This window comes from Charadrius vociferus, unplaced genomic scaffold, assembly GCF_000708025.1.
Source record: "Charadrius vociferus isolate BGI_N301 unplaced genomic scaffold, ASM70802v2 scaffold32, whole genome shotgun sequence".
Lineage (NCBI taxonomy): Eukaryota > Metazoa > Chordata > Aves > Charadriiformes > Charadriidae > Charadrius > Charadrius vociferus.
In genome coordinates this window covers 3,635,482-3,647,755 of record NW_009647856.1, presented here as the reverse complement: position 1 = coordinate 3,647,755, position 12,274 = coordinate 3,635,482, and the positions used below count along the sequence as shown (strand labels likewise).

The 12,274-nt window shown below is 38.0% G+C and overlaps 1 protein-coding gene across 1 annotated transcript in view; it reads left to right on the top strand.

The window, feature by feature from the left end:
- PCLO (piccolo presynaptic cytomatrix protein) overlaps positions 1–12,274 on the top strand; it is a 373,983-nt gene that overhangs the window by 15,393 nt on the left and 346,316 nt on the right. The gene's annotated exons all lie outside the window — the stretch shown is intronic.

Here is a 12,274-nt window from a genome sequence, read left to right as displayed (position 1 = left end):
AGTAGTCAGAAAGGACTTCCAATGAATTTTCTGCAGATTAAGGGAGTCTGGTATGGCTGGTTGCTAGGTTTTTGAGGCATAAGCAGGTAGTTAAATGGTTATGAACTCTTGAAATTGGTGGTATTGTGACACAGAAACTACTGTACTTTCAGTCCATCATGGGATAAAGTTCTTTTTCACATGCTTCAGTATGGTATGTTACATGTGCTTCTTTAATCAATACCCCTGATTCAGACAATTATTGAATGAAGGAATGTGTTAATGCTTAGTTATTCCCCTTCCCTCTTGTTTGATATATCCCTAAATTTATTCCATTAATATTTTTCTGGCTCTGGGGTCTTTGCACAGGCTGATGTACTCATAAGGAAGGTTGAAGTTTGAGTGATACCTGTGTGGTGAAATACGTAATTTTTTTTTGGTGTGAATAATGTGAGGTTCACAGAGTTACTTCATTCATTAAGGAGTGTGAGTTTGAAAGTGCCTTTTCCATGGCTGCCCAAGACAGATCCCGTAGGGCCAACTTCTGTTCAAAAGAATTAAGCAACTTACTTCCAACAGTTTCCTCACATTCCATGTTTTTACGCTCCTTCCTTTCTTTCTCGTAGTTTTTTTGGCAAGGGGATTGGAAATTTTATACTAGCTTCACAGAAAGGTGGAGGCACACCGTACTTGCTGTATCAATTTCTCAATAGAAGCAGACCACAGAAAAATACTTCTGAGTAATTTAAATGTGTAAGTTGATCTGTGTAGCACATGAGGAAAGTGGCTGTCAGTATTGTGTCTGTGAAATCTGAATAAATCAGAAATGGCTCCAAAGGTTAAAGGTTATCACATCTTTGCCTTAAGGTGAGAACTAATGTTGGGAGAAATAGCAAGCTGCAGGGAAAACATTGCTTATGTTGTCTTCATAAGCTTTTGTGGATTTTTTTCTGGAATGCACTGTCATTTGAAAGGCATTTGTCCTGCTATAATAAGCATATTTTATCTAATTTAGGAATGTGTTGTTTACTGTCTTTGTTGTCATTTAGGTCAGAAAAAAAGGTCTGAAAACACAGGAAGATTGATCAGTGATTGAAAGCCAAGATTCAATAGACTTTTAATGTTGCTTGTGCACTGAATTCCATCAAACACACACATTCCTTCATCACTGTCCAGCACCTTGCCCCATACACACACATGCATGTGTGTATACACACATACATGCACATACACACACACACTTATTTAGGTTTTAAATGTGAAAAAAGCATATGACTTTCTCCAGAGGCACTCTAGTATGCGTACACAGAATGCCACAGCAACAAGATATGTCAGTTCTGGTGAAATGCTAAAATGTGCTAAAATGTGCAAGCATGAATTGACTTCTTCAGAGTTGACTTAGGTGTGATGGTGTGGGACTGCCTTGTGGTGTCCAGATTTATACTCGCTGTATTTCTTCTGTTTAAGATGAAAAGGCTGGTAGGTATTCTGTTTCTTTTCCCCATCGCTGTTATTGCCAGAGGATTCTCTCTGTTTCCACTCTTCGGAATATGCAGAGCTTCAAGTACTATTGATTTTCTGTAGTCTTCCTTCCTTATGCCTTTCTTTGCCTCTTTGTTTGGCTCCTCCTTGCATTTTCTTCTTCTTTATACTCCACGTTTCCATCTCTGTCCACAGTTTTCCATCTTACCTTCTTTCTTCCAATCATTTTTGTTAAAAATTGGCAAACCACTTTTCCTTGACAACAGGAGTTAGTTTGCTTGGCTGAGGACAGCCTGACTTTCCTTTTCCTGAAGATGGGAGACAGAAGAGGGAGCTCCTCCTCTCCTCTCCCAAATGAGCTGTGTGAATGATGTATTTAACCTCAGACAGCAATTCTGTCCCTATATGCACTGTATATAGTATATACCTGTTACGTGATGGAAACATGATGATAAGCAAATAGTTTATGCTCACTAGCATACTGTTTTCCGCCACCAAACTTTGCTAATGTGTTGAGTATGGTCTTGGAGGTTTTATTTACACGTCTCTTTAATTTTGGGGGGTTAGGAAGGAGAAATAGAAATGCTTTTTAAAATTAGTCTTCCTGATGGTTTTCTACCTAGTTCTTCTATTCCTATATTCTGCATTCAGAGAAAAAATTATAATTCCAGAAGTCTATATTCCCTCTTGGCCCCAGAAAGTGTTTTGGAAGAAGAAACATAACATGTATTTTACAGCTTTGGGGCTGCAGTTGTATCACAGTGATTCTAACAGTTGCTTATGTATTATCTATATATTGTTGCTTCAATAATGGCTGAAAATGAGTTTTATTAACTGAGTGATGGCTGAAAACTTTTTGCCAACAAAGCTTTTATTGGGCTATATGGTAAGAGTCAGTCCCATGGAGCTGGGAAACCAGTGTTTCACTGCCAAATACAGAGGAGCATCTAAGCTCTGTGGGCACTTCTACCTTAAGATCGTTCTTTTCCAGGCAGTGTGCTGCTGTACTGCAGACATGTCTGAGAGCACTTCTAAGGGAAGAAGGTGCTTTCTTACAGTGGCAGTTATTTGTTCTTGCATGGATGGGACAGAAATAACTTTCAAAAAAAGTCTTTAAGCTGCTGCAAACAGTCAGTCTTCTAATAACCCCTCTTCTGCAGGAAATAAGAGAACTAGACTTTTACCTAGTCTAAACAATATGCTACTTCAGTGAAATTACTCTGATTTGTGCAAGCTAAGAACTAGGCTAGAATACTTTTTGCTAAAATGGGCTGATTGTTCTTTTTCTCCCTGATTTGTTGATCCAACAGTCAAACAGTTATTTAGTTAAATAGTAATTTATCCATGAAGCAAACAGCCGCAGATGATTAAATAAATGACACTTGATAGATTTCAAAGACCCACAGGACCATGTGTGCCCTAGTGCATTAGCGGACTCCTTATTCTGCCATTTGCTCAATAGGGAGGAGCACTGTTTACCAGCTCTGTAATTAGCTTTCCAGCTCAGGTAGTTGGAAGCAGCTCTATTTTTAGTAACAAAGCACAAGATCGCAACTGCAGAAGCCAGAAATGAAGTGTGTGGCAACGACCATTTTGTGCATTTAAAACTCAGTGAAGCTGTTCATAATATTGAACAGGAGCAGAGATGGTTCCTATAATGTAATTAAGTGTGTTGAGGCAGCGGGGTCAGGAATATAGAACCTAACATATGAATTAATGTACTAGTAAAATAAAAAAGAATATTTAAAAACTAAGCTAAGGAAAACTAAGATATCCAAATTTGTAGAATCTGTATGGGCAACAAGAAAGAATAACATCTTAATAGAGTCAGATGTTATGAACAGAAAGAGCTCAAAATGTAATGTGTGTATATGTGAGTGTGCTAATGGATCTAATCTAATAGAACTTCCAAGGCAACAGCAGAAGCACTTCTTAGTCTGCTGATAGCTATCTGGAAAAGTACTTGGAAGTAAAAAATGTTCCACGTGTGAAATAAATTATCGGTGCTACAGAAAGGAGAGAATTGTTTTGAATGAAGGACAAGGTCAAGGGGGGACTGTGGAAGGGCAGAAAAGACATGGTATCTCAGAGTTGCTAAGGTTTTCTTGTTTAAAAAAGGTGTAATCCGTTAGAGATGTGATCAGAATAGATAATATAAGCAATTTCACATAGACAGTGATGTTTCTTAATATGTTTCTTATGGAAAATATTGTCTGTATGAAATTGTTTGACATGGGTAGATATCATAGCAGGAGGCTATAAGCAGGAGTCTTAAAACAGTGACCTTGATAGGTCACTGATCCATATTCTTAGATCTTTTTTAGAAACATATATAACCCACCAAAATAATTTAGATTCTTTTCTGATAACTTATTTTCCCAATGTTAGTTATTAGACCAAACTACATAAATATATATTTTTTTTCTTCTCTCCACATACTATGAAGAGAGAGAAAAGCAAAAAGATAAACTCATTTTCTAAGTAAGCACACTACTATCATTAAACTCAATAGTATAACTAGGTTAAAAATGGTACATTGCTCTTCCAGAAAGAACTGTTAGAAGTCACAGTTCCAGCATTTTGGAACTGATCTCAGCATATCTGGAGATGAATGGAGCTCTCTTGTTGTGGCGTGTTGTCACGTACCTGAGTACATCTCAGATTCTTGTACTTTCTCCCAAAATCCTGTGGAAATGGTACTGGCCCAGGTAGGTCCCTGATGTAATTCTGGCGGTTTCTATTTTTCCAAACTTTCACTGATACCTAATTACAAATGGAGTGAGGCTCTCAGTAGGTGTCACCCATTATTCAGGCTTTAATAGTAGGCTAAAAAAAAATAAAAAAATATCACCCCCACACCTATCTGAAGTGAAATGAGCCCTATCTGAAGTGAAATGCCCAAGTGTAGTTTGGACTTGGGCAAGTGTGCAGGGACATTGTAAAGTAATGAGCCATGTATGATTCTAATGAAAATACCTAAAATGGTGTACTGCGTCATCTGAGGTGACACCCATTGCCTCTCTTTAATTCATTAACGAGTCTGTACTATCATGTTTTTTCTATTTGGGAAAGCTCAGACCATTCTGCAAGTTGGCAGGTTTAACTCCTATTAGAAGTTCCTGCATTCTGTCTTCTGTTTGATGATGAGTTGTTTTGGAAACAGATGGTGTCTGGCAAACACAGTGAAGAAGAATTTGCACTTAAGATACAAAGAGAAAAACAACCACTCCTTTCAGTTGCATAATTTATCTTCTCTGCCTCTTCCCTCTCCCTTTATATTTAAAGCCCCTTTTAAAATTTTGATTATAAGAAAGTGAATGCTATTACTGTTTAATAACAGTAGCCAAATAATACAGAACATCACAGGCTAACACAATGTATTCACTGAAGTTTATGGAAATTTTATCCATTAAATGATAAGTCTTGATAATTGAGAAAATGTTAAAACTACTACTAATTACTATTTTGGAAGATAAAATCTGGCATTGAAAAACAGAGTGCATGTTAGATGATAAAAACCCCAGTGTGTTTCCTGACTGTCAAAATGAAATTAGTTTAACTCCAAATGAGGTATCCTACTTCTTCTGTTTAACTAATTGAATATGCATAATAGAAACAACATTAAAATGGAAATATTTTTAATAGCAGAACAACTCACCTCTTCCATTTTTCCTGTAGAATACGTGTTGTGTATCTACAGAATGGAAGAGCTAATATGGAGTGACTCTTTGATGGATGTTCAAAATTGAACACAGGTAAATATTTAAAAAAAATAATAGTGCCTGAATTCACCTTTGACATAAGACTAAAGAGCTTATGCTTCATCAACAGAGTTATGCTTCTGGTATTTGCAGAGGTATTTCAATGCAAAAAACAGAGACTTGAGTTGTGCACGATATTTGTAAGTATACGTTAGGAGCTTCTGTTCTTCTCTGATTCCTCAGCTAAAGCTGTGTTCCAAAAAACCCTACTTTGACCTGATAATTCTGTCTTTTGCGCACGGCTTGAGCCATTCCTTTTGAGCAATGTCTAGCTTCTGTTTAAATCCCTTTGGAGTCCCGACGTTAGATGAAACCGCTTTTGGGATCTGACTTGAGAATAATTCACCCAGAGGCAGTACTGTTCAGCATATCAGCTACAGTTACTTTATTTAATAATAGCAACAATAATAATAAAGCCTGCTCATGGTCAAGTACAATGTGGTGGTGGTTTGTTGAGTTTATTCGTTCTCCAATAGTATTATATGCAAAATACAGATCTGCAAGTAGGCATGTGACTTCAGGACTCCCATCCTCAGCTCAAGGCTGTTATTGGGATGCTACAGCCAAGCTCCTTGTCTCCCGGTCTCCTCCAACACCCCATGAGTTTGCACTCTTTGAGTTGCAACAGAGGAAGTGAGGCCAAGAGTAAGCCACTGCGTCCAAATAAGCTAATTAACAGGTGTCCTGTGATGGTTTTGTGTGAATTCTTTGTCACTGTAGAGGGAAATGAAAACATCTTTACTTTCTCACAAGGTTCTCTGAACAGGTGCTTTGCATTTCAGTAGGGCTACTTGGTCCGAAGCAAGTTATACACTAATGCAGTTTCATTTATTGGTATTCAGGTTTTGATGGTTACTTCTGAACGTGATGATCTTGGAACATGATTCGAAAGCAAGGCTTCTTAGAGCTCCGGGGTTAGTAGTCAAGGCATTAGCTATAAGATTGCATTCTTGTTAATTTTTCTTTCCAGTAGTTATGACCATAAAATTAGGGAATTCCCCCCCCCCCCCCCCAAAATTAAATTCCAGGAGTAAAAAAGATTGGCATCGATACTCAAAGTAATAGTGTGACCTTTGGAAGCACTGTTACCATGATTAATTGCCTGTTGTTTGTTTTCTTTTGTTTTCTTTATTCAGGCCTCCTAAAGTTTCCAAATTACCTCTCAGAACGAAGAAGTCCAAAGATGGATAAATACCGTTGAAACCAACAATGAGTTATAGGCATAAAGCTATGCAAGGCCAGATGGCTTTTATTAATGTTGGTAATGGCCGTAGATGGCGTGAAATCCGAAGGGATGTTTACGCACACAGTTCCTGTTGAGCTGGCTATTTTCCTTATCCAGTTGGAATTCATATGCAATGACTTCCTTACCTATATACATTTATTCCATCTCTAGATGACTTTTCACCCTTGAAACGTAAAATGCTTAGGTGAACGATTAACGCAGAGCTTTCAGTGTTGATTCTTGCATGTGGTTTACTTTTTTTTTCCTGTGCCATTAGGAAATCAGATTTTATAGACTAGTATATTAGTGAGGGTCAAGCTGGAGTCACAAATCTGAAACAGATAATCAGGAAAATTACTGACCTGGCCTTGAGCCAGGTGATTTTCTTCTCCCTTATTTCATTAGAAATTTGGTTGGTGTCCCATTATTAAATGAGGAAGAAGTCTTCTGAAAGCCAAGTTGGTATTAATTGCATCTAAGTTTGAAATTTTCTGATGAACTTTATAATAATATTTTAAAGATACTTTATTTTATCGAGATAAGGATATTTTATTTTTTCTTTGCCTTTACAGAACAATACATTTTTGTTCATGTTTTATTGAGAAGTAAAAATGCTTGATTTACAGACTTTAAATATTGGTGTGAGATTTAGTTAATTTCAAGATAAGACCCAATGAGTGTAAAACATTTTGACCCACTTCCAGATTTTATTAAGCAAACAGACAAAATCTAGTGGATGTTAAGTGCCTCAATTTTTTTCTTGTTGCCCAGCTGAGATACCTTAGTAAGACATTACGTACTATCTGATCGTGGTAATGATATGTGCAGACACTGTCAAAACTTCTGTGATCATAAAAAATATATCTTTTTGTCAGAGCTTACATGGTTTTGGTGTTCTGATGGATTCGCTACAGGGGGAGCTTCAAGTGAATTCTTTTTTTTTTCCTATTCCAGCAATATGAAGAGTGAGGGCTCTTTCTAGGAACAAATGCTGTAACAGCACTTTTTGAAGCATCTCTAAGGATTTTCTATATCTGAAACCAGAATATTTTTCACTGGATATTTGTTAATGTAATAGTTGGATTGCTAGGACAGATAGATCGTTGAGTATTTAATAAAATTCGGAAAGGACACTATACTGTAAATTTAAACATTTGCATGCTTTTTGTGATCTTATTTCTTGTGGAATGAAACTGTTCATGTTGTTACAGCAGTTAATAAGTCCCAATTACTGCATATGTTTAAAATTTCTTGTCATGCTTCTGCTGACCAAAAGCTAAAGGTTGCCATACCATGACAGTGCGTTAGTAAAGGAAGGTCCACATTTTGCACAAAGCAGGTCTAAAAATCACTTGTTTGCCACTGTTGTGTGGTGATTTCAAACTTAATGGGATTGCACAAGTGTAATCAAAGGCATTTTGCAATTTTTAACTGCTTGCATGATGCGTGACCAGTAGTAAAAATAATTAATTAAACCTAAAGGTTTAGATAAACAGAAAACACAAGCAAGATGGGGCGCTTTTCTGATTCCTGTTTCATATGTAAGTACATATGAAGTTCATAAGAAGTACAATAGTACTTCTAAGTAATGGAAAGAATGTAAGTGTAATTTAAAATTACAGTGGCCAGCAATTATTTTTAATATTTCTGAAATGCATATGGTTCAGTGGGCCAGCATGAGAACAAACCTGGCTTTAGATTTAATATTATTTATGTATTAAATTGATTTCTCCAGTATTGCTAAGAGTAAGGATGGAAGGTTGAGGGGAGCCTAAGCCATTATATAGTTGTGGAAAGGAGATTAGATTCATACCACTAAGCTGTTTGAGATGCTGTCTAGCAGCATTTGAAGCAGGAGGTCATGGACTGATGCTGAAGAGGGGGATTAGCTGCCTCTAAACTATTCTGACTGAATTTTGTACAAAATGCTGGTGAGTCAGGGGGAGAAAATATGTATATTTTTGCAGTCACTAGAAAAAAACCTTAATAGCCAGTAGGCTGTATCAGACCAGGACACTCACTGAGAAGAATGATGAGGTATGTTAGTTTTCCATCTGTGTTTTGGAGGTTAATGAAATTACTCAGACAGTGAGGTAACCTAGGCTTCTAAGGACAAGACTTCAAAGACCATATGGTGGTCTTCTGTTTTTAGTATTTCTAGGTTAGTAATCTTCTTTTTTTTTTTTTTTTTTTTTTTTCCCCTTAGCAAAGAGCCTTCACATTGGAAATGGTCCAGTTGTCATGTAGAGATTAGAAATTGAGCATAAGAAACCTTGCCTTTAAATATATTATTTTAATGAATGTAGCTACTTTTTTGAGGGGATTTTGTGTCCTAGCAGTTACCTGAACAATTGGGCTAAAACCTGTGGATGTGTTTATAATATTTCAAAAAAAATTTTTGAGGTTTCTGAACATTTTCCCGACCTGTCCAGAAGGATTGTTGTGATTTTGGTTTTTTTTTTTTGATTGTTTGTTTTGTTTTATTTTACTGTGGCATTCACTCATAATTTGCAAATATAGTACAGTGAAGATGATGACATAACTTTGATCCTCGTCAGTAGTTGTCAATACAAATCTCTGAATCTTTTTGAAATGTAATTGATCTGAAGTTTTGTTTCCTTTATATAAGAAGAAATCATAAACATGCATATTTCTTTCTAAACGCTGACAAACTCTTTTGTAACTACTGTCTTCAAGATACTAGTTAGTAACTTATCTCTTTGTATGTTTTGAGTATGATGCAAAGTCCTTTACTGTCTGGAAAAGCTGTCAGATACCCCTGTTCCTATTCCCCACCCTTCCACTCCTCCCCCAAACCAACGCACCAACCCTTCAATTTCTCTATCAATATTATTTTCCGAAAGAAAGTCAACTGGAATTTTCACTGAAACATTGAACTCTGACATATCACATAAAAAACAACCTGAGCATATGTGAAGCTCTCTTCTCACTTTTGAATTATAGTAGGAAAAAAGGAATATTTGAAATACTTTATATTTCTTAAATGCTTTTGAATCAAAATATGCACTACATATTTTGTTTGATCAAAAGTCTATTTTACACTGAAAATTGGCTAAAGCAGTAAGACTGCAACATATTCTACTTTCTGGCTGGTGTTTTTAGTGTCTTGTAATAGCTGTTTTCCACTTTTCTTTTACAGTCAGAACTTGACATTGGATTAAAGTTCCAGCATTATCTCTAAAAGAATTTACATTTTTGCAATGTTTAATTTTAACTATAGAAAGACAAGAATTCTGATGAAAACAAAGTTTTAGTTTAGATTAAAAAAAAAAATAAATTAAATGTTGAATGTACTTAAGGTGGCTCAAGGTAGATGTCGGTTTGTGACATTTGTAAGACTGTGAAAGTGTAGGCTTTGTACTCATTATGGAACAAGTAAAACAAAACTACCTCTTTTGCTGGCTTCTGTACGTACACCTTTGTGCTGACCTACAATGCGCTTCTGGTTTGTCCTGAATCGTGTCTGAGCCAAGAACACTTGTATTGTGCTGCGTAGTGAATTTTTAAAGTCGTGTGCCCAGTATAGCTGGGACTCAATTACACTGTTATCCCAGACCTCTAAAGAGAAAGAGCACTGCCATTTTGCTTCTATATCACCTATCAGCAGAAGGATCTCCTGATCAAAATATAATCTCTCATTTGATTTGGCATCCTTTTAAATATTTTAGCTGTGCTGCTTTTTCTCCAAACCTGTAAGGATTGTGTTAGTGCTATGTCATCCTTCAAATGACAAATCTGATCAATGCTTTTTCACAAGGCGTAATGCACAGTGAAGCTAAAGGAACATTTGTTTGAATCCATAATGTGTTATAATTAGTTACAGTCATAATTGGAAGCTTCAGTGAAATTCATGCTCTCCCCTCCCCCTCCTTTCTTCTATATATTGTTGGTAACTGGAATCAAGAATGGTTCAGCTTTAACACGGTGAATTGGGTTGTTCCAGGTGTTGGTCTGAGGTGTGATGCCTTTTCCCTGGTGATTTCCTTAGGCACATCAGAGTTTGCTCCTGGTTGTCTTTCCAGAATGAAGTGCAGATACATTTGATGTTATAACTGTCTTTAGTATCTGTATTGGGTGGGGTGAAGCCCCCTCCACCTACGAATCACAGAACAGACTGTCTATACCAACTCCCTGCCCAAAGCAGGGTCAATTGGAGCAGGTTTCTCAGGGCCAGTCAGGTTTTGAATATTTCCAGAGACTGAGATTCCACAACCTCTTTAGGGAACCTTTGACCACCTTCAATATTTTGGTGTTTTTAAGTGTTTTCTTATTTTTAAATGGAACGTCTGGTATTTGAATTTGTACCATTGTATACCACTGAGAAGACTCGAGCCTCATCTTCTTTTCACTCTCCCATCAGCTATTCAGAAGCACATTGAGAAGACCTTCCTGAGCCTGCTTTTCTCCAGTTCCAGTTCTCTCAGCTTCTCTTTGTATGAGTGATGCTCCAGTCCTTTGGTCATCTTCATGACCTTTTGCTGGACTCGCTCCAGTATTTCCATGTCTCTCTTCCGCTGAGGAGCCCAGAACTGGACACAGCGCTCTCCCACCAGTACAAGGGAATAATCACCCCCCTTCACCTGCTAGCTATGCTCTTAGCAAATACAACCCAGGATGTTGCAAGTATTCAAGCATACCTTTTGCCCCATGCCTCTGCTAATTCTCATGCTGTACTCAAGAGCATGGAATACACATGCATTGTGTCTTACAACACCATGTTGGCAGGATGCAGTGAAGCCCTTTGCTGTCAACAGAATTATTAACTATTGTGGTTTTGAAGGTGGTGGGGTCCAGAAGAAACCCTGATCAGTCTACTTCAAGGAGTACTAACTTTAAACTAGCCATTAATTACTGTGCATCAGTGGACTTCATACAAGCAATGATTGTAGTCAAAGGTATAAAGTGAAGATTCTGGATTACTGTGATATCTCTACAAAATATATGTCTTCGCAGATCTCCTCCATGGCAGTCCATTGACTTCTCCAAGTTCTTTTAACAGGTTTAAAAGTAAAAGTACCGTTTTGGAGGGAAGGAAAGGTTGGAACAGAATCATAGAATGGAAGGGACCTTAAAGATCATGTAGTTCCAACCCCCCATGCCATGGGCAGGGATACCTCCCACTACACCAGGTTGCTCAAAGGCCTGTCCAGCCTGGCCTTGAACACCTCCAGGGATGGGGCAGCCACAGCTTCCCTGGGCAACCTGTTCCAGTGTCTCACCACCCTGAGAGTAAAGAATTTCTTCCTGATATCTAATCTAAATCTCCCCTCTTCCAGTTTAAAACTGCTACCCCTTGTCCTATCACTACACTTAATGATAAAGACTTCCCCCTGCCCATCTTTCCTGTAGGTCCCCTTCAGATACTGGCAGGCTGCTATGATGTCTTCCTGGAGCCTTCTCTTCTCCAGGCTGAACAACCCCAACTCTCTCAGCCTGTCCTCACAGCAGAGGTGCTCCAGCCCTCTGATTGTCTTTGTGGCCCTCCTTTGGACCCACTCTAAGAGGTCCATGTCTTTCCTGTGCTGAGGGCTCCAGGGCTGGAAGCGGTACTCCAGATCGGGTCTCACGAAAGAAGAGGAGAGGGGCAGAATCACCTCCCTCGCCCGGCTGGCCATGCTTCTTGTGATGCAGCCCAGGGTACGGATCGCTTTCTGGGCTGTGAGTGCCGGTTCATGATAAGCTTAAGAATGCAAGCAGAAATTTCATATGATGTTCCAGGAGTTGAATTTTGAAACTGATTTGTATGTCTGGAATACTTCAAATCAAATCAATTCAGCTAAACCCCGCTTTCTACTTTCTCCTCCTC